Raw genomic sequence first — 22701 nt, forward strand, 5'->3', positions numbered from 1 at the left:
ACCTTCCTGTACGCCACAGCATCATCAGCAAACAGCCGCTCATTGCTATCCACCCTATCCAAAAGATTATGTAGATAGAAAACAACAGCTGACTTATCACACTTCCCTGGGGCACTCCAGATGATACCCTCACCTCCGATGAACACTCGCCATCGAGTACAACGTACTGGGTTCTATTACTTAACACGTCTTCGAGCCATTCGCATATTTGCGAACCAATCCCATATGCTCGTACCTTCGTTAAGAGTCTGCAGTGGGGCACATGGCCAAACGCTTTCCGGAAGGCAAGGAATATGGCATCCTTCATCCACGATTCGCAAGATATCGTGTGAAAAAAGGGTGAGTTGCGTTTCGCAGAAGCGATGCTTTCTAAAGTTGTGCTGATGCATGCACAGCATCTACTCTGTCTCAAGGAAATTCATTATATTCGAACTGAGAATATGTTCGAGAATCCTGAAACAAAAATGTTAAGGATATTGGTCTGTAATTTTGAGGATCCGTCCTTCTACACTTCTTATATACAGGCGTCATCTGTGCTTTTTTCCAGTCGCTCGGGACTTCACGTTGGGCAAGAGATTCGCGATAAACGCAAGCTAAGTAAGGAGCCATTACAGTAGAGTACTCTCTGTAAAATCGAACTGGAATCCCATTGATTCCATCATGTTATTAGTTTACATAATTTTTTTTATTAAGCCCTAACAGCTAGTTCTGAGGGAATGGTCATTCTCGCACTTCATCCTCCTAAACTATATCGTGGCTGTTTAGGTGGGGAGTGTTTTGATCTAAGGATGCTTAAGATACCGGTAGAGTTCAGGCCTGAACTACCACTACCAACCGCAGCAAACAATTGCGCTGTAACCACTACCAAATGTTTTGTTCTCTAATTTGCTTTGCGTTTTGGGTTCTTTATTCCGTTTCTCTCTCTCTCTCTCTGATTTTGAATTGAGTGAAGAGACTAATCCTGGTGCGTAAAGGGATTCGAATGAGACTTTCAACGCATAATAAATCAGTGAGCTTTTTGACCGTTATGTCACTTTTGCTTTCGTGGAAGCACAGAACGCGACCTAGGATGGCAGCCCTTCGACAGGAAGGCGGTGCTGATTCCCCCGCACCTCTCCACTCCCCTCGGGTAACCAAAGTTCTGGTTTGTTTACGGTCGCGGTCGACTGCCACTATATACTGTCCGCATAACAACTCGGACATCACATAGTACGCGTGGCATGGTCGTCAATGGGAACGATCTTCGAACAAGTATGCACAAAGCACGAGTACATTGTTTTGGCTCAACAGTTAACTTGTTTACGTGTTTTGCAGGTACTTGCTCAGAGATCGTGGTCATTTCTGTTTTACACAAGATGATGATCACATTCACTTGCACACTTGAGAATGGCCACTCCCTTGAAACTACAAAGCAGAGTTTTATTAAAGTAATCTGTGTTACTGTATTGCTAATCTGGTTCATAGCACCCGCTCTCAGTTGCAGGGTGACTAGCTAACGTCGCCCAGGAGCAACAAAAACTTAAATTTCATTGTCAAACTATCGACCGAATATAAAAATTAAAAGCGCTGTCGAAATCTACTCGTGGGTTTAATTTTACGTAAAAAGTTTAATACAGTAAGACATACGTTTACAACCTGTTTACAAGTCCCGAGACACTTACGGCGCTTAGAAAATACCCAGACTATATTCATTCAATATTTGAAAATGAAAGCGTTCAGCGACCTTCAGCAACCTTGTAGGTAGCGCAGCCACAGCTATGAAGTAATCTTCGGTATTAATTTTCAGCAATATTTTGCCCTTTATTATTGGATCGCTACTGGTTTCATGACACTAAAAGTCATATCTTCTGGTGAACATCTCTCTAACGATAAATCCAGAAGGAATAAAGTTTCCTGAGGGATACACTTGTAACGTAAATTATTTTAAGATTTAAAAAAATATTAAACTGTGGCATGAGGGCATCAAAATGCTAGAACTCGTATAACTAAAACATTAGAGCGGAAAATGTCGGAACCTTTTTACCCAACATTCTCTGTCCGTCAGAACAAAACACCGCTAAAAGGCGGTATGTCATAGAATAAAACAGCCAGATTCCAATATAGTGGATCGCCCTAAACAATAATACCATAGTGATCCCTTGGTAAGGAGAAAATAAATGAAAACTATTAAGACCTAATTTTGCGCCAGAATGAAAAAAAGTGGTTGCGACAAAAAAGGAGGGATGCTCTACCTGGACCAGATGCGTCAAGTAAATAGCTGTTCGCGATTCCGTATAGATCGGAGAAGCGGTACGTGCGGTTTTCAGGTTCTGCTTTTCCCGTCGATAGCTATTTACCTGATGGATTTGGTCCAGGTAGAAAATCCCTCCATTTTGTGGCAACAACTTCTTGGCTTTTCATTCTGGCTCAAAATTACGGCTTAATAGTTTTCATTTATTTTCTCCTTACTGATGGATCCCTATGGTATGACGTGTTTGACCCATCCACTATCCTGGAGTCCGGCTGTTTTATTCTATGACATACTGCCTTTTATGGGTTTTATTCTGACGGACGACGAATGTTGGGTAAAAAAGGTTCCGAACTTTCTCGCTAATGTTTGTGTCATGTCACCACTAAAATTTTGATACTCCTGTAAAAGTTTTTAATATTTTTTAAATTCTTTTTAAAATCTTAATTTACCATACCAGCGTATGTCTCAGGGTTGTTACTCCGTCTATATTGTTATACAGTTGGTCACGTGAAGATGTGCCTTTTAGTCCCACGGAACTAGTAGTGATCCAATAATAAAGTACTAATTACAGCTGAAGCGGTTTAGTAACACCCAAGGTAATTTAAAACCTTTTCTAATTTTTTTTTTCTCGGTTACATGCTACACATCAAATATTTAATACAATAGCTCATCTGTAATATAATCACAGCTGTCTTGTTCACGGTAGTTAGATTCCTTAAAGAATGGGACGTGGGTGGTTTATTGGTCTAAACTGACAGCGTGCTACAAATGTCACTCCTTAATGTGCCTAAACTTACTTTCTTCTAGTTTCGACCACTGCGAAATTCAGAAGGGACATTTATCATCAGATGCCACATGAAAGTATAGCTTCAATAAAATTTGTTATACTTTAGTATAAGTCACTGTTCTGCACAGTTCAACGAAGTCACAGTTAATAGAATAGTTGAAATGTTGTGTACTAGTTCTGCAGCGTAGCCGAAGATAGATTGCAAGGTGATAATTTTACAACATGGTGAAGTCCACGGATGACAATGAAATGTAGCATTACACGAGGTTGTAATATATGATGCAGCTGGTTACCAGAGTCGTGGCATTTTTTGTTTGCCTTGAGCACTGTTACAATTACTTACCCGCTAAAAACCCATATTGTCCCAATGTAGTCTGATATGTTCACTTTTAATAATTTTTAAGGCGTAGCTGTTGCGTTTCAAAATCTTCTTTCCATGCCTCATTATTTTGAAAGTTAGAATACGCGTCTTTACATGATGTCTTATTCGCCATACTAGTTACCTAGTTCTTGCCTTGCTCATGGTATCACGTGTAAAAGCTGATCGCTTTCATCGTTTTCAGTATTTCCCTTTCCTTCTCTAATTATGGATTACCATATTCAATACGTATATAAATTTTGTAGGTAGGTGTAGGACTGTCGCAATTGAGGCAGCCAGTGGAGAAACAGAAGCATGCATTAGCACACTGTGTAAAAGACAACCAAGTATCTTCTCTAATTCAGACTAGCGACACGAAGCTTCTCAAAGAACAGCTAACAAAGAACCAGTACTGGAAAGCTGCATTCCAGTGCTGAACCAACAGCTCGAGGAATAAAGCATTTCATGAACCACTTTATGGACAAGATAAACGCAAAATAGGAAAGGAAAAGATCGGGTGTTAACTAACAAAGCCATAAATCAGGAAATTAGACTGGTTTCCGCTGCGCAGGAACGAACAATCAAGAGTAACGCCATGGTAGCCAGAATCGAGAACTCAAGACTATCCAAAATCCACTCTCTGAAAAGAAGGTTGGAAAAAGATCGCTACTGATCACCGGTGTGGGAGCCGTAACAGATAGGGTTAATAGAAGAGATAGAGAAAATCCAAAGGAGAGCAGCGCGCTTAGTTAAAAGATCATTTAGTAATCGCGAAAGCGTTACGGAGATGATAAACTCCAGTGGAAGACTCTCCAAGAGAGACTCTCAGTAGCTCGGCACGGGCTTTTGTTGAAGTTTCGAGAACATACATTCACCGAGGAGTCAAGCAGTATATTGCTCCCTCCTACGTATATCTCGCGAAGAGACCATGAGGATAAAATCAGAGAGATTAGAGGCCACACAGAGGCATACTGACAATCTTTCTTTCCACGAACAGTACGAGACTAGAATAGAAGGGAGAACCGATAGAGGTACTCAAGGTACCCTCCGCTACACACCGTCAGGTGGCTTGCGGAGTATGGATGTAGATTGTAAGCAGAGGCACAGACCTGTGAAATAAATGACCCGCTGGAATTTGTCGAAATTGTCATCCGCCAGTGGCAAATAACTGATGGGATCACAAGCCAACAAAAGCTGTAGCAAACGAACATGCCAAGTTACTGTGGGACTTGAGACTTCAGACGCATCGAATGCTGGGACACCAAAAGAGTGGAGGAAAAGGAAGTGCAGCTCATTAACATTCTCATCCCAGGTCCTAGCAGAATCGACGAGACACCTCGAGAAACTTAAGATGCGAGGACTTGAAAAGCGAACTACAGTGAGACTGGCGTAAACCATTCAAAGTGGTCGCAGTGGTTCTCGGTACACTGGGAGCAGTGCAAAATCAACTTGCTGGTCAGCTGGATTAGCCCAGTGGTGCTCAAACCAGCCTTAGCGTTGAGGATCGCTTTACCTTACTGCCCAACGGTGACAGCCTAGCCACGTTCTCTTTTTTTACAGTATCTCAAAGCTGACTACTCCTTCGCGACATTGTGTTAATGAAACTTTCATGGCACAGTAGTTCATTTATGGTTCGACGGTTCTCTTCAGTTGATGGAACTAGCAAATACCCCCATTATATCTCAAACAGGAAATAAAGAAATGACGAAAAAGATTTAGAACATGTGAGGAGCCCAAATCTTGTCCCAGGCTCTTATGTCAGCAGGTTTATTTTTCGCTTTAGTAACTCCAGAGTTCATAAATGTAACAAATATTGCCAGGAAAGTCTAAGCATTTGAAAGGTGTATTAAATTGTAAGGTTCTTTCTACTTGCAAAACGTAAATGAAACTGAAATGTATCAAGTAACTTTCGTGTGTGATACTGCATACGCAAAGCTGATATTCAGAGAGGAACAGCTTTACCATCCACCAATCCAAACACCGTACCCGTTTGTGCTTCCTGTGAATCACGACATTCACGCCAAAAATAAATTTATAAACTGCCTGGCATGTCCCCTGAACTGTACACGTCTTTGGCAGATGAGGAATTTCGAAAGCAATTTCATTAAGTTCAAAAACTTAGCATAGTAATAAAGTCGCCCACAATACCAGCGAAATCAATCGAGAGGTTTTCATGGCTGTTCGCGTGTTCGGCGTGATAGATCGACAAGGGAAAAACTGGTGTCGATGAATAAATTGTCATTGCTGGCTTGTGTTCATTATTCTCCTACGCTGTCTAAGCACTGCATAACTAACTCCCTAGATTTATAATTTGCTGCTGAAATGCCTTCTTACAGGTATTTACTTTTCTGATGCAGGGTCCATTTTTTGAAAAGTCGAGGTTTTTGTATTAACCTTTTCGCACTTTGAGTCATATATATCAACGTCCATACCTTTCGTACGCTTTGGTAAATTCCCTGATTTTTCTATATGACATTTCAGATTTGCCTAAATTTGCGTATATCTGTGTACCTTCCACGTTTGTCATGACGTTTTACACGAATTTCCTGGACCATTTCAGCTTGCTATCAAATCTAAAGAGTAGATATTTATTCTTAGAGGCTGTACGACGCAATATATTAATATTCAGCAACAACTGTCATGCAAATGAACAACATTTCTGCGACTTTGTCTGGGAGATTCGAATTCGTTTCCATAAAACAGTTTGCTTCGTATTAAGTTTCATTGTTCGCCGCTCAGACTGCGCGTTTGTTTGTAATGATCCTATTACTCCGATAAAAAAGTGGGAACAGTGAATGAAACAGTGAAACTATTTGTTGTGGCTCTGCTGAGAAAGTCACGGATACTGTATTTGTGTGGAACAGGAGTTCGCAGCTCCGTTAAATTTCGCGCTGTGGCATGTTGTAAAAGAACTTCTGTGCAATAACCGCCGCTGAAAATCAGTCTGGCAGCTTATTACGGGACATCACACATTTATGGTTTTCTTATCTCTCGCATTGTACGGCACCAGTGATATAGACTGACCAATATTTATTATTTACAGGATACGGCTGTGTGCAAGTGTGTAAATTTGCGCTTTGCCGAACACGTTTCGTCCCTGTGTTCTATGAAGCATCTTCAGCGTCAGTCTGTTACCTTGGACTGCATTTTTGCTTCCTCCATTTCTGTTGCTGCTCTACTTGCAGTGCTGTAAACATTTATCAGCACAGCAAACCGCGTGTGTAAACTTCCCCACGCGTTATAGCCTTCAGTTTTTTGCCGTGTTGCCAGATGAAAAACAAATTTGGTGACTACTGGTACGAGTACTGTTACTTACTACTTCTGTGCGTCAGTACCCTAATAAGTTAATTTAACGTGCAGCACTACTTTATGAAGTTTACATGAAGTAATGCACCAGATAACAGCTGAATGATTTGGAATTAAACGTAAGAAATAAGTAAATTCAATCTTGATAATGGTAACTTGTCGAACTGGCCGCCAAGTTGATAGTTAGAATTTAAATTATTCACGCACTCACTGTCGATGAAAACATCCAAAGAGTTCTTTATATTAAACTTTCGGATTTCCCCAGTAATAGTCCTTCGACAGTAACAGTATTACCTCGCTTATCGGCACACATTGTTACTGATGTTAGTCCTAAAACGTCTCACTGTACTCTAAAGTGAAATTGCATTTAGCCTGTTCAGTTAACGCAGGATCTAAATCGGATATTATTAAAATTATAAAATTGTTTGCTTAAACTGCACAGAAGCTTCAACTACGGCCAAATATTCTTCAGAGGCATATGACCACATAACTCCCGAACTTATTTCATTTCTCGCAAAAAGGAATGAAGCGAACGTTGTCATTCGAGTCTTTTTAAAAACTTGAGTTTCCACTATTGAGAGCGATAAATCGTCCATTTACAGGAAGTTAACATCGCAATAGTGTGTGTACAGCTTCAGTTCTTTTTATAAAATACGGCTAGCAAAATCTGACTTCAGTCTTAGAGGGTTTTTTTCTTTGGACTGCGCTAACAGATATGACCTAAAAACTTTCAGCAATGTACTTCATAATGGCATGGTACAGAAAGTAATACAGTCGAATAGCGGTTTCATCTTTAAAAAAAGATTTTAATGAGTTCTAAAAGCAGTTAGCGCAGTAAAACGTTGAAGATTTGAGTCTCTGTTGAGTGCTTGCCTCGATTCAAGCTTTGGGAAATATTTTTCATCTTTTAGTAACGCTTTTTAAAAAATGGTTTTCGTTCAGGAACCTGCTCCAAGGCGCTTTTCAACTTTTAGCTGTTTATTCAATATTTAAGTGCTAGTAATTATTGTGAAATAAGTTCAAAATGTACAGTCCTAAAAACTGGTTGGCGATTTAAGTGCGACCTTCGTGCAGTGCGTCAGCGTCAGCAGAGAGAAAATAAGACAGTAGATCCGGGAAGACAGTAGATTACACTTTCTCGATCACATTTGCAGATGAGGAAAGAGTAATGTGCAGAGGAACATTTGCGGTTTTAGTTCGCGGTTGGCCTGCTACAAACAACTTTTTATTCCGAAAGTACAGCGGTTTATATTTTCCCGAACATAGTTTCCCTTGCTTGTGAGACAAATGCCGGAAGTGGTAATCCCCTACTCTTGAGGGAAAGGTGGCGCGGGCGGGAAGAGGGGGGTACTTGCCACTCCCCTTTGGAATCTGGGTACGGGGTTTTTATTCACATGCTGAGTGGGTGACCATTAATTGTTTGGAATCTGCTTTGTAGTCATCTGCAGAATTTCTTATGGCATGGCAATATCGAAATTTAACGAACTCATTTAACCTACACAAAAACGATTATTTTAGGGTATTAACCCCCATCCTCCTAGAAGGAACTTCCGCAGACGCTGATGGACACCCCCCCCCCCCCCCCCGCGTCACCATTAACTCCCACTCGGGAGCTGCGCTATGCCTTTGTTAGTTCGCTTGATAACTGCCTGCAAAGAAACGCGACAGCTAGATCACAAATAGCCTGCTCTATTCCTTGTAACGGAATAAAAATGAAAACAAGCACGTAGAACAGATAAACCATGATTTTGTACTAGTCTGGCTGATGGGTATCTTCATAAACAATCTTTCCGGAACGCAGAACTCATTTATTACATCACATTCCAGATGCTAGCAACTCGACGTGAAAGTTCACTGCATTTACGTCAGCAAAGCCGGTTATTATTTCCTTCGTAGGAAGAACGGCGTCTCCTGATTACAAACTGACGGGTTGTTTTATTGTATGGACTGTATATTTACAGATTTACAGTAATGTGACGGCTAACGTCGTGCAGCATAACGTATCTCTTGAACAAGGGTAATACCACACAGCAGTAACACCCACGGTATTTCTATGTAGCTTCGATTAAGGTAACAAATAAGGTGGTTGTACTGACATCTCCTTAAGTTACGTCAAAAGTAAATGATTTGTGCAACCGTAGCTGTCATTGTTTTCTTTGTAGGCAACTAGTTTAAATGGGCGTGTTTTGTCAGACAGTTACTTGGTATCTTGAAAACTTGGCTTTCCAAGAAATGTAAGTATGGAGTATAATTTGTAATAAATCATACATAACAAAACTTACTAGCTTCTTAATAGTGAGAGGGCACAAGCTTTAGCTCTGAACGAGAAACATTTGCAAAAGGGGTTTTATTCTTGCCATTTTTTTCACTGTGGGAAAGGTATTCACAGAAAGAAATTAATGCCTTCTGGCTGCATTTCTTCGTTCTTAATGCGTCAGCTGGCTTAAAATTGATGAAATGGCGCCGAAGGTTTTAAACCTAAAATTTCGTTAGAAGTAATTTCAGCGTGCAATGTCGCAGGCAAGCTCTCATTTTGCATAACTGCGTTGTCATAGTCCCGCACGAGGAAGATCGTACGAGTACTGTTCCGAGCAGGCTGATGAAACATGCATGCATTTCCGTGGACCAGCTCACGGGAACAGGTCGCACCTGTTGAAAAATGCATTCAACAGCCAACCCAACCTAACAAATGAACAGTTTAGACGGTTGGTGGAAGCAGATGGCATTGCCGTCTCTCTGGATAGTAGTAGACAGGTGTGTTTGTGTGTTTGTGTGTTTGTGTGTGTGTGTGTGTGTGTGTGTGTGTGTGTGTGTGTGTGTGTGTGTGTGTGTGTGTGTGTGTGTGTGTGTTTTTTGCGTGCTTTCTGTATGAATACCAACAAATAAAACTCATAGCAAAGACTGAATACAGAACTTCGTCTAATTGAACTCGGTGGGCAAAAGGTTAGGTTCTAATAAAATTTCTGTTTCTGTAATTTCGCTCTTAGTCCTTGTCCAGTACTTTGCACATAGTGTGAAATTTCCGGTCCGACAAAATCTCTTCGAACTGGACCTTTCACGAGCCGTTATTAGCGTCATGTTCACGGAACTGATTGCTGGAACTGAAGCTGAGTTGGTTAACAATACGAATATCAACGTAACATCCTAACTCACGACTTCGTTTCAAGCAGGTGTGTCTAACCCACGGGTCGCTTGTGGCCCAAAGAGAGTATCGATGCGGCCGAAGAAGTGAGAATGTGTCACACGATAAGAAAAAAGTCCATTATATTTCGTTCACGTAAAGTTATATTGAAACAGTCCTAAATATGGGATGGAATACACATCCATACTTATAGATTTGATGCAAGTATTTGAAAGTCGATTTCAGGATTTTCGAAAAATAATGAAAATTTCTGTATTTATGAGACAAGATTTACAAATGATATAGATAAGTTACCAGAATATTTTCAGTTGGAAAGCATCTAGTAGCAAGCTAACATCCAAGTAGAATCAAAATTTGACCATGTCTCTTCATTGGAATTCACGAATCATACCGGCCCAGATACAAATAGCTGTTGTTGTATAGTCATCTGTTACATATGTTATCTTTCTTTGGAAGTGCACACGTTTGTGAACAGTTATTTCCAAGAGTAAAGCACACAAAGCACAAAAAATCTAACATCTCGAATAAATAAATAAATAAAGCTGCGAACATTAAATTTTGTTTTGGTATTACTCCTTCTCTGCACATTTACACTTAAATGACACACATTTCTACCAAGAATGGAAGACTTCACGTAGACTTTGGTTGTAAAAGTCAGTCTTCTGCTTGTTCAGGAAACGTTGCACCTCTAAAATCATGCCGTCGTCATTCTGGAAACGTCTGTCACGCAATGGTTTCTTCATCGGACAAACGAGGGACAAGTCGCCTGGCGCATGTCAAAAGCGTACGGGAGAATAGGCAAAATTTCGTAGCCCACAGAAACATAATTTGTGACTGTTCCTTGAGGAATAAGTGGGGTCGTTGCCGTGAAGAGAAAACACCCCCTTATACAGCTTCCTCTCGTCGTATTTCCGTAATACGCTTATGTTATAGTTTGTCTCCCCCCCCCCCCACACACCCTTCAGAGTATAACCATTAAGCACAATAATATAGCTCCAAAAGATAATCTGCATCACTTTGCCCGATGATGGTCGGTTTTCGCCTTTTTCGGCGAAGGTGAATCCACTTGTTTCCTCTACTTGCTTTGCTCCTTGTCTCGGAGGTCAGGATCATAACGCCTATCATTCGCCCACGGTGATTAGGAGGTTAAAAGTCGTCCTCTGGATTGGCGAGACAGCTGCCGACACCGTTCGTCGGCCTTTTTGAAAGGGTGAGAGCAGTGTAGGAACCCAGCAGACGGCGACCTCCCTGACGTTCCAAACGTCGTGCATGTTTTGGAAAAGTGACTAAAATTTATTTTCCAGTTGCGCTTGGTTGTGATACATCTTTAAAGGCCTAGGGCCTCCGATTTCTAATCATGGTACTTCAGAGATGATCAACAGTTCCGTTCTTAGACACTGACACTGCAAGCATCTGCCCAACCTAACCACTGTGCCGTGCCGGTGTATTGTTGCTCTGCAATTTCAAGAATTCAACAGGATTGTTGCATCTTCCTCCTCAAATGAAGAAAGTTAATTACCGCACGATAATCAACTTTCTCAGCGGGCCCCGCCATATGTTTTGGTGCCTCTAATGGCCTGCTACGTGGGGACTTCAAAGTCTAACAAAACTTCGAAAGTGAATCTGGTGTAGAACTTGTATTACGAAGTCATAGTACTTTGGCTACCTTTGTAAGAATCAATACGACTAGCACCAGTTTCATGGAAAACCAGCTCCCTCCTTTCTTCTGAGATCCAGAAGGAAGTACATTTAGGAACCCAAGCGGCCATGAATACCTTCAAAGTCGACTTGTCTTACACATGGTTGCACTGGTTGTCTGTCTGCAAAGCCAAAACCAAACGCATTCTCACAAATGAATCTGGGACTCAGCGTTCTTAACCCTTTCAATACAAGTGGTTTATTAATTTTTGAAGTACCAGTGCCTTTCTCGCGAAATCACCGATGCTATTGCAAAACAGACATATAGTGATACACTGAGGAACATATACAAATATAGAATGAGATTTTCACTCTGCAGCGGAGTGTGCGCTGATATGAAACTTCCTGGCAGATTAAAACTGTGTGCCCGACCGAGACTCGAACTCGGGACCTTTGCCTTTCGCGGGCAAGTGCTCTACCATCTGAGCTACCGAAGCACGACTCACGCCCGGTACTCACAGCTTTACTCCTGCAAGGTTCGCAGGAGAGCTTCTGTAAAGTTTGGAAGGTAGGAGACGAGTTACTGGCAGCAGTGAAGCTGTGAGTACCGGGCGTGAGTCGTGCTTCGGTAGCTCAGATGGTAGAGCACTTGCCCGCGAAAGGCAAAGGTCCCGAGTTCGAGTCTCGGTCGGGCACACAGTTTTAATCTGCCAGGAAGTTTCATATACAAATATAGTTCATTGTAGCAGCCATTTATAGGGCCCAAACCAACAGTCGGCACAGAGACTGTGCTACATGATTGTAAGACAGACATTCACATTTTATGCTGATCATTTTGACATAATTAGCAATGAACGTTAAGTGTATCTAAAGTTATCGGAGCGTAAATTTCAGTTTGTACTGCTGCTTTTATGAGTAGTTTCTAAATGAAAGTACTGGAGCAGTATTTTTCTTATATAAATTCGTTAAAATTCAGGTATATTTTTGCTTGTTATTTAGCACTATAACTTGTAGGCATTAAAGAGCTCGTGCAAGTTTAAAGCTGTGGGATTGTGTCTAGAAAAAATGCGAATCTGTCAGATATCTCTCATGAAATGATAGTTGTTGAAAAGTGTAGGTCTCATTGGTTCCAAAGTCAAACCACTACTTTCAAACAACTGATTTTTTGCCAATTTCTTCTCCTATTCGTTATTATAATACGAAGGGCAATTTTGTGAAAAATTTTGATTAAAATTTTTAGATTGTAATGATTCATAGGGTTAAGGAAAGTATAATACTGTTACTATTCTAGAAGTTTATAAACCTAACATTTGTAGCTCTGAGGCTTTTCAGTTATATATCGTGAGGTCAAATAATTAGCAAAATTTTGACACTGAAGGAAGGTCTGTAGGCGAACAGTGCTTGTCGGAGACTGGTAGGGGGCCCTAAGAGAAAATACTGTGGAGTGTGCTGGCCCACTCGTAACTGGAATCAGTTCAGTCAAAAATCAGTAAGCAGTGATGTAAGGTTGATGTACCATGTTACATGGCAGGCAGACGGTAGACTTAAACAGAATAACTCAGAGAACGTAATTCCTTTACTTCGATCTTTCCGCTGAACCGATACTTATCAATTGTAGCTGGGCGTTTACCAGCAACAACTTGGATTAGTCGAAAGCACAGAACAAAGATGAGCTGCGCCATTGATAAGTGTTGTTCAGTCAGGGTGAGAGTGTAGCAGAAATGCTGACGAAACTGCAGTGGGAGACACTGAGAGTACATAGAAAGTGTATGTGCATTGCTAAGTCTCACTCAAAACTCGGAAGAAGAGAACTACTGCTTTCTCGTATTTCATGACAGGACCTAGCTGGTAAGTTTCAAACAACGAAGGGATGAATGGTTTCAATATACCATGCAGCCTTTGGCTCACAAACAGCGATGGTTGAAGATGTTAATGGTCTGAAAGCAAACAGATGTTTACTAGCACAACCTCCATCCTAACAAGAAAAAGGGAGAAATAATCTGCAGCCTTAGTAAGGAAGCTATCGAAAGTTACCATTTTCCTAAAGAATGGATAAAACAAGGACCGATTTTGCAGACTGTAATATAAATTCGCTACTTCCTTTCATCGTTCTTGCCTTCCCCCACTGACTGCTTACAAAAAAGCGAGATCTAACTTGTCCACTTGATATACTGTGTGGAAGTACGGTGTTTCCACTACGTGTTGCCGTCTCGCCATTAGGAGTCACCTTTGAAAACGAGCTGACTAATGGCGGTGCCATTAGATGACGCCAGCCACTCGACCGTGCCGTTCAGCGCGCCTTCCTGAACGTGGAAACTCTACATCCGGAGGCTATATGACACCACACTCACTTAAAAATGATGCCGCTGTGGTTTCCTAGCACATAAAAACAAGGTATTAAAGTTTAAAGTAACTGAAGAAAAATGTTGAGTCACGTTACAACTCACATTGAAATGTGACGTACAGAGGTTTAATTAATGCCTTGCTCCTCAAGAGCCATTACAGCTGAATAGTAAGCGCGCTTGTATTACCTTAGCAACAATAATGGTGCGATTGCGAAGTGTGGGGCACTGCACTTAAACATAATTAGCACAGTGAAAAACGTAACATTTGTCAGAAATAACGTAAAACGCACAACGAACGTGAAAAGTACACACATATGAAACGATTGTCGTCTGCCAGTTAAGAGATTCGTCAGACTTTCTCCTGTGAAGTTGCTAGCTTTAAATGTTAATGTCAGCACACAGAGTACAATATTTGAATTTCATTTTGTTGAACACAAGCTAACGTTCAGAGCTATATAACGTTTACAACACCCATTTTTTGATTGTGGTATCGCGAAAACAAGGCAAATCAAGCCGACTAAGTCTCTTTAATATATCATTGCATAAAGTCAAAAAGCAGGATTGTCAAACTACTTTCAGTAGAGTACGGTACATCAGTCGATGATTCCACTGGTACTTAGAGCAGATAAAACAAGCTCACTGCATCATTAGTTATTCATTGTAATGGCTTGTTCCGGCCGAAATAGGCCATCTCCATATCTAAGATATTGAAGGTAGTAGCTATTACCAGCATGGAGCTTGTGAAGATCGCCAAAACTCGACTACTACATTTTAGATGTGTAGATTAATTCGGCCGAAAACGAGAATTACAATAGAGGTGACCTATTGTGTGCTTCGTTCATAAAATGTCATATTTGTTAGCAATATTAGTATAAATTAAACATAATTCAATGTCTTAAATGCTGTATCACTTAGTAATTATATGGTTTACCAAGCGTGGTACTGCACCGATTACGAATCTGGACTGTCATTCTGAAGGAGAATCTTAGCTGCTCGTCTGGAAATTCAAATTAAGATTAGCCACGTTTCCTCTGAACCATCTGAGGCCGATGCCAGGTTGGTGGGTTTGAGAACGACGTGGCCGATTTACTTTAGTTTCAGTCCAATTAAAACTTGCGTCCGCCTCTAATGACATCGTCGACGATGGGACAGTAAACCCTGATCATACAATTTTCTATGTCATTGACGAAACAATGCGATCGTATTTAACACTTAAAAAAGCAGTTAAAATCGCAATAAATAATTTTAAATTCTGGCAATCGGTTTCGCTCTGTACTACCATCTTCAGGCCGAAGGCTCCACATGAAGTGAGCCGCCTCTTATCACGGAGCTGCTGTGTAGTACCGACTGGTACCACGAACAGATACTGCCAATGCGTTGGCACTACGCAGCATGAATGGCTCCACACCTGATCTGTTGTCTTCGGCCTGAAGCCCGAGGTAAAGACCAAACCTTTTACCAGGATTAAAAATAACTTATTACGATCTGCACTGTTTATTGTTGAAAGACCCTAATCTTTGCTCTTTTCCTAGGTAATTACAGTCTTCCATTTCAAATCACCAACACCAGTAATAAAAGAAATTAGACGTAAATCACATTAGTGAAATATTTGCATAAGCGTATCGAATTTCTGACTACTTGCATTCTCTCTGTTGCCACGGATAAAAGATTTCCCAGAGTTTGAAAGAAATGATCATCAGACTTTTGAGCCGAAGGTCTGATACAGCAACGTTCGTGAAATGTTGTCTTGACTCTGGTGGCGGAAATCCATTGTGAATGGATTGGTGGTGCAATCGTAAATAACCTGCTGTAAACTGTGAATCCTACCGCGCCATTTGTCATAGGTGAACTTATACTGAACAGTGACTTAAGACCAAATGACATACTACAGTGGAAGAGCTCACACCCCAAATAAAGAAAAGAAAGGGAAATGAAAGCTTAGAGTGTGTGACAGACAATTACGGCGCTAGGCTATCCCCTTAAGTTCTGAAGTCAGTTGGACAACACGTATCGTAGAGACCTATCAGCAAGTTACATTTAAAGTTTCTCCTGCTGCGGTGTGTACTGCAAGCAGAGCCTATTCAGGGCACTACCATATAGCAGTAATGTGACCCGGTTGCGCATAATGTCATCCTAATTCCAACTCTTGTGTAAAGATGATGGAATGATGAACTAATGGGAACGTGTACTTTTACGAAAAGTGAAACATCCTAATAAAAGGAGCTATTCCTGAAGATGGGCGTTAGGCCTTGGTCCAACGAATAATTATGTCTAACGTCTCACCTTAGATTGCTGTAGAAATCATGAGAAACGTGATCTATTCAGGAAGCAGTCTCAAACAAGCTCATCAATTCGAATTACGTATCCACTCAGTGGTTGGTTCGAGACGTCATTAGACCGTCGTCTAAGATCGCGGAGTCAAGCCGACGTGTTATGGAGCTTGTAGTGGGGAAGAATTCTTGTTTTATTTAGAAGTAACGCCAACAAATTCTATAATTTAAATTGTTCTTCTTTTCTGTGAAAATTGTTTTTGTGATTTATAATTTCTGTGGTTTCTCTGTACAATTCAGCGTAGTGAGCAGATTTTGCCAAGACTGCAGTGTCACAAAAACGAATTTCGTGTTTGCCTGGTCCCGGTGATTTACCTGTCTTGCCCAGGCGACACTTACTCGTGTGCTCCCATTACGAGAGCGTTAATGCTTCTCCATGTAGTTACTATGCATGGGATTTTGTACACTCATACTGGGGCAAGCGATGGGCATAAGTCCTTTGCAGTGTTCGAAAATTCACACACCTTTCATGTTGTTCTGAATACTGTATTAATGCCGTGTTTTCCATATGTGTGAAATTTTATAGATGAAAACTTTCCCTTTAGTTGGTTGTTTCTCATTTGTCGCTCTAGACCTTAAAGGGTGTACTGCATTTCCTATGTTTTTTAAGTTTTGAACATGGTAGTGTCGAAACCTAGGTCAGAAGTCTTCTTTTTTGCGACGGAGGGCTGCTATTGCTTTAATTTCACTTCCTATGTCAGTTTGGATTCCGCAGAAATGTTGGAACACTTGAGGCAATACTGACCCTAAGACTTATCTTAGAAGAAAGATTAAGGCAAGGCAAACATACATTTCTACCATTTGTAGCCTTACAGAAAGCTTTTGACAATGTTGACTGGAATACTCTTTCAAATTCTGAAGGTGGCAGAGGTAAACTACAGGGAGCGAAAGGCTATTTACAATTTGTACAGAAACCAGATGGCAGTTATAAGAGTCGAGGGACATGAAAGGGAAGCCAGTGGTTGCGAAGGGAGTGAGACAGGGTGGTAGCCTCTCCCCGATGATATTCAATCTGTATATTGAGCAAGCAGTAAAGGAAACGAAAGAAAAATTCGGAGAAGGTATTAAAATCCATGGAGAATAAATAAAAACTTTGAGGCTCGCCGATGACATTGTAATTCTGTCAGAGACAGCAAAGGACTTGGAAGAGCAGTTGAACGGAATGGACGGTGTCTTGAATGGAGGATATAAGATGAACATCAACAAAAGTAAAATGAGGATAATGGAATGTAGTCGAATTAAGTGGGGTGATGCTGAGGGAATTAGATTAAGAAATAAGCACTTAAAGTAGTAAATGAGTTTTGCTATTTGGGGAGCAAAATAACTGATGGTGGTCGAAGTAGAGAGGATATAAAATGTAGACTGGCAATGGCAAGGAAAGCGTTTCTAAAGAAGAGAAATTTGTTAACATCGAGTACAGATTCAAGTGTCAGGAAGTCGTTTCTGATAGTATTTGTATGGAGTGTAGCTATTTATGGAAGTGAAACATGGACAATAAATAGTTTGGACAAGAAGAGAATAGAAGCTTTCGAAATGTGGTGCTACAGAAGAATGCTGATGATTAGATGGGTAGATCACATAACTAATGAGGTATTGAATAGAATTGAAGAGTAGAGGAGTTTGTGGCCCAACTTGACCAGAAGAAGGGATCGGTTGGTAGGACATGTTCAGAGGCACCAAGGGATCACCAATTTAGTATTGGAGGGCAGCGTGGAGGGTAAAAATCGTAGAGGGAGACAGAGATGAATACACTAAGCAGATTCAGAATGATGTAGGCGGCAGTAGGCACTGGGAGATGAAGCAGCTTGCACAGGATAGAGTAGCATGGAGACCTGCATCAAACCAGTCCCAGGGCTGAAGACCGCAACAACGTCTTTGTCAGACTAGCCGTTTCTTATGAAGGCAGTTAATGTTAACGATCGTCCTCAAAGTACTGTGGTTTATTCTTTCAGCATTAAGGAACCCAGAGTAGTTGTCGCCTTTGCAAGTCGGATCAATCAGCAGCAGCGATAGCAGTATATTAAGCACTGTGACCAGGGATTAACAAACTGTTTTCTGTGACTCTGTGGTTTTCGCAAGATGTAATCATTACCACACTACGATGTAAAAAAGGGCCACAGATATTCAGAAGCACAAACTACTTTAAGAGGTACGAAGAAGAATTGAAATTATAAAAGTTATTGGCATTAGTGCTAAGTAAAAGTGTCAACTCTTTCTCACTACGGGTCCCATAACAGAAGTCGATGCGGCTCGGAGATATTACAGTGGTCTGATGTCACAAACCGACGGTTGCCTGACAACATACAGGGTGAAAAGAATTTAAACCGACAAACTCTGGGAGGTTGTAGGCGACATCAAAACAAATATTTTTCCCTAATGTCATTTTTTCCTATGAGGATTATTTAAACAGGTAGAGGAAGATTTCTCTGGCGGCAAATTAATTAAACCAACACTTTTCCATTTTTTATGACCAAGAGACAACACATTAACACAACCCAATTTCAATTACAGTAGATTTTAAAAAATGCCTCCATTGACACGTAAACAAAGGTTACACCGTCGGATCATGTTCTGTCTGACACGGGCAAAAACCCCAGGAGTGTTCTGAATTGTTCCTGCTGCTGCTACTATCCGGGCAACCAGTTCCTCTTCTGATGCAACAGGAGTTGCGTAAACAAGGTTGCGCATCTCTCCCCACACAAAAAAGTCCAGAGGGGACGTATCTGGGGATCGAGCAGGCCACGGTACAGGACCACCTCTGCCAATCCTCGTTTCTGGGAACAGTCGGTCCAGGAATCGACGCACACGACGACTGAAATGTGCCGGCGCCCCGTCATGTTGGAACCACGTGCTTTCTCTTGTAGGGATCGGGACGTCTTCCAGCAATTCTGGCAATGCTCTGGCTAGAAAATTGTAATAGTGCCTGCCATTTAATGGCCAAGCTAGCAGATACGGCCCAATTAAACAGTCCCCAACAATACCGACCCACACATTAAAGAAGAACCGCACTTGATGAGCGCTAGTAACTGTGGCATGTGGGTTATACTTACTCCAAACACGCGAATTGTGCATGTTGAAGACTCCATCACGCCTGAACGTTGCTTCATCGGTAAACAACACAGAGGATGGAAATGTAGGATGCATTTCACACTGTTCCAGGTACCACTGCGAAAACTGTGCTCTGGGTGGATAAACAACTGGTTCCAGGTTGTGGACACGCTGTAAGTGAAATGGACGTAATAATTGCTCTCGAAGGACTGTTCCTACATTCGTCTGATTCGTCCCCATGTTACATGCAATTGCCCAAGTGCTGATTGAAGGATCATGTTCCACATGCTGCAAGGCAGCTTCCTCAAATTGCAGCGTTCTTACCGTGCGACGGCGTCCCTGTCAAGGTAATCTGCTAAATGACCAGGTCTCACGCAGACGTTGAAACACAGCAGCAAATGTCGTAGGATGAGGGATACGGCGATTAGGATATTGTTGTTGACAAACCCGCTGTGCAGCTCGTCCGTTCTGATGTGCTACATAGAACGCACCAACCGTATCATTGTACTCACTCCAGGTGTATCGATCCATTAGTAAACTGAGACAATGCATACTACACTGGTGGAGAGCAATTGCCTACAACTGGAGATCGTAATACGCCCTCTAACAACTGGAGAGGGTAATATGCCCTCCACTGCTTTAAATAATCCTCATAGGAAAAAATGACATTAGGGAAAATATTTGTTTTGATGTCCCCTACAACCTCCCAGAGTTTGTCGGTTCAAATACTTTTCACCCTGTATAAAAAGTTCGGCTTGTTCAGTTTGTCTGAGATTGTAACTGCTATAAGTCGTTGATGCCTCTGATGTCCCCGGGATTCAAAGACGACGCATAAGGCACCACGGCATAACGTCCTTCCGAATAAATTCTGCCAATTTGCCAGTGCGAAGTGTACTCTACAGCAAAATAACCCGCCGTTTGTCCCTAGACGCTTAGCTCCACTTGCAGACTATTACCTTGTCTGGCGTAGCACTGTTAACATCCTGCAGTTTGCCTCGTCGGCTTCCACAGCCGCCTTTAGCTGCCGACCTGTGCCCGCACGTACGTGCATCATTATTATGGAGGAGGAAAGAGAGCTAGCTCTGATTCAGCCCAGCTATGAGGGAGCGGTGTTTCTCCGACGTCACAGTAGCTTTCTCCTGCCGCCTGCCTGTTTACCCGCCATATGCCAACGCCAGTGCGCGCTGCGCAGCTTCCAGTTCCCGTACTCGCTTTGGCTCGTCGTCCCAGCTGACCTTTAGCCTTACGGTAGACGGTGCATTGCTACACGCACACAAGCGTACCGTAGGCCGTGGGATTTTCCACAGGTGAGTCCCCATACTTACAGCGTTAACTTCAAGCATTTCCACTAGCGCAGTTCACACTAATTAACCAACGCCTGTCAGTAGGCAAGTTACTGTGCTTCTGTCAGTTCTTGTCAATAGTTGCGAATGTCAGGTTCCTTACTCAGCTCTTCACCAGCATATGGTAGTACATTACCGTACCGAAATAGCGTTTCGTAACTGTAGTAGTTGACTCTTCTTCATAGGAAGATACATTGACACCTGCGTGGTGTCATTAGTCACTTCTGTTCACACATCAGTGTTTAAGTGCAACGTACCTACTTAGTTGAGGTGCAAAGTACCTGGTTGTTTACAGAGTTGCTGATTTCCTGTATAACTGAGCATTTGTTGTGATCGTGTACAAGAAGAGTTCTCTAGCGCTAAATATAGACTGCGTATTACGAATATCCTGTCTGAGGCATTCTGCACTCTGTCTTTGCCCTTTGTCGGGTTAGTGGAGGCTCAAATGATGAGCGAGACACACCTCGTCTGTTCCCACCTACGTACCGACCCGACTCATAATTTTATCGCTCAAATTTTTTCTCAGTTCTGACATCCATATTGCTTTCAGTGCCTCGATTTTTCGATCCCTCCAATAATAATCAGATAAAATTTCTGACGCCACTAACTGCGGATGTAGTACCTTTTGACCGAGGAACTGACCACCTTTTTAGTCCCTTATCCTGCACCCAACCAACTCCACAGTTCTGTAAAAAAGTTATTGTATTTTGTTCACAAATCAAATGAAAAAAAAATATATCTACTAATTGGCGTTGCACCAGTCTCACACTGCGGCTTCCTTCTCATATCATGCAGAGCCTCTGAATTTATCTGATGAAAATATTCAGACCTCCAATGTCAACTGTTCTGAGAGTTCAAGCGCCCCTATAAATTTAGTTAAGTTTCGTCAGAAAAAGGAGCGTCTGAGGGTAAATGTCTCCATCGTGAGGATACCATTTGCACTGCTTGAATTCTACAGTATCTGAATTGGTCAATGGATACTTAATAACGCTTCTGATTCTCGTTTGCGCACAGCCCAGTGAGCTGACGTTACTAACTCACCAGTCAGAATTACCAAATGAAACAGTTTTCTTAGACCTCTCCAAGACAGCTCCTGCTCCTTGAGCCAAAATCGATGCTGCACTTGGCATGTCAGTGATGCGTGAACCTATTGTGCCTTCACTTTCTTAGCGAAACATAATGTGCTTACGTAAAGATGGAAAGACGATCACAGTGTGCGGAGAAGACAGAACACAGCAATAGTCAAGACGAAATAGTTAAGACTGGATAGTAATCTACATATGTCAGTGATCTGATAACCGCATTTAACAAATGTACTATGTGTTTTTGCATTGTGTTCATTGTCTAGGCAGCAGAAGAAAATTTTCTTGAAGCAGACTGGGCTGACAGTAAATTTCAAGAGAAGCGTAGCTATACAGGGTGTCCAGAAACAGTCAGACAAGCTTGTAATGGTGTCTAAGAGTAGGTCGTGTTGAGAAATCATTAAGAAAAATGTCGTTACGTTGCGCCGTTCCCTAGTTAATTACAATTGACATTAGACAGTCACGCAGTTGAGGGCGCAAATTCTAGAGGCCCGCCAGAAACGATATCGACAAACGTGTTCTTTGATGTAACAAGAGATACGGAAATTGGACATGAGACAGTAGTAAGGATGTAACCCGAGCAGTCTCCTGCGCTGTCATTTATGCTAAGAGACGAACTGACACTAACTGTATCTGGTCAGCCGCTTCTAGGCGTCTTCTGTCTTCTTTCCCTGCTGGCCAAGTTTCACAACGTCATAGGCCCACACTCAAAATTGACATTTCCATGATCCGGTTCCTTATTTGCTGACGTTCTTGCTGGTAAGTTGTTTTCAAAATTAAATAAAATGTTGGCCTGCTGTATTCACAATTACTATGCATCAACCATCCCTTGTGACCATTCTTGAGAAATAGGTAAATGACTCTGTCGTTTCTAATTCCTCCCTTAGAATTATTATTCTTAAGGGGTTTATATTCTCTTTCGGTATTGGATGCCATTAGTTCAGTCTTTGGCTTGTTCTGTCTCATTCCATACCGGTTCCAGATTGCGCAGTAGCCGTTACAAAGTGCTTTGTTTGTCCCGCTTTGCTCTGGGTTGTGCGTTACTCGTTTCTTATTTTGAAGTGAGTTAAGATATTAATTCTGGTCCATCCA

At 41.7% G+C, this 22701-nt stretch overlaps 1 protein-coding gene across 2 annotated transcripts in view; it reads left to right on the forward strand.

Annotated features, from left to right (window-relative positions):
* Positions 1 to 22701, forward strand: part of LOC124776588 (leukocyte elastase inhibitor-like) — a 53522-nt gene that overhangs the window by 1092 nt on the left and 29729 nt on the right. The window lies entirely within an intron of this gene.

This window comes from Schistocerca piceifrons, chromosome 2, assembly GCF_021461385.2.
Source record: "Schistocerca piceifrons isolate TAMUIC-IGC-003096 chromosome 2, iqSchPice1.1, whole genome shotgun sequence".
In the NCBI taxonomy this organism is placed as follows: Eukaryota; Metazoa; Arthropoda; class Insecta; order Orthoptera; family Acrididae; genus Schistocerca; species Schistocerca piceifrons.